Raw genomic sequence first — 1,068 nt, 5'->3', positions numbered from 1 at the left:
GCTTGAACAGGGGTTGTGCAGTGGTAGAGACACAGACTAAAAAGGAAACAGGCTGAGAATTAAATGCTGAGTTACATCATAAGGACCAACAAGGACATTTTGAACTTTCTCAGGCAGGCTGGAAGGCAAGAAGCCAAAAGGATGTTGAAGTCATACTCATATTTTGCTAATGAATTTTTCCTTTTCTCTTTGCTGTGATTATATACTATAGTATCCAATCAGTTTTTTAGTGTTTTTTTTTTTTTTTCCTATTGCAGTTTTGTTTTTGGTCCCCCCTTTATCTTTAGGGGGCACTTTCTCTACCTACATTAACCCAGAAGAGACAGCAATTCCGGTCACATAGTCAAGATACAATCACACTCTATAAAATCCCACTAGACAGACAAGAGCCAATACCAGCTGCTATACATCAGGTATGCAACTAACACCTGCTACAGTTACTCTAGTTGAGTAAAAAGAAGAGTGAAAAGGGAAGCCCATCTCCTTATAAGATCTACCTGGAGGCAAACAGAAAGCATAATAACTCATCAACATTTTTGTTGTTGTTGTTACATGCCATCGAGGCAGTACCAACTCATAGCAACCCAATGCACAACAGAAACACTGCCTGGTCCTGCGCCAACCTCACAGTTACTGCCATGCTTGAGCCCACTGATGCTGCCACTTGGCCAATCCATCTTTCCAGGCATCTTCCTCTTTTTCTCTGACACTCCACCTAATCAAACATGATATCCTTCTCCAGATACTGGTCCCTCCTGACAGTATGTCCAAAGTATGAGAGATAAAGTTTGGCAATCCTGGCCTCCAAGAAGCACTCTGGCTGCACTTATCCCAAAACAGATCTGATGGTTCTTTTGGCAGCCTATGGCACTTTCAATATTCCCATCCAACACCAAGACTCAAAAGCATCAATTTTTCTACAGTCTTTCTTGTTCACTGTCCAGCTTTCTCATACATAAGAGGTTATTGAAAATACCATGGCTTGGGTCAGGAGCGCCTTAGTCCTCAAGCTGACATCTTTGCTCTGCAACACTTTAAAAAGGTCTTGTGCAACAGATTTGCCTAATA

This window comes from Chrysochloris asiatica, unplaced genomic scaffold (assembly GCF_000296735.1).
Source record: "Chrysochloris asiatica unplaced genomic scaffold, ChrAsi1.0 scaffold00074, whole genome shotgun sequence".
Lineage (NCBI taxonomy): Eukaryota > Metazoa > Chordata > Mammalia > Afrosoricida > Chrysochloridae > Chrysochloris > Chrysochloris asiatica.
The sequence above is the reverse complement of the archived record's forward strand: the minus strand, read 5'-3'. Positions refer to the sequence as shown.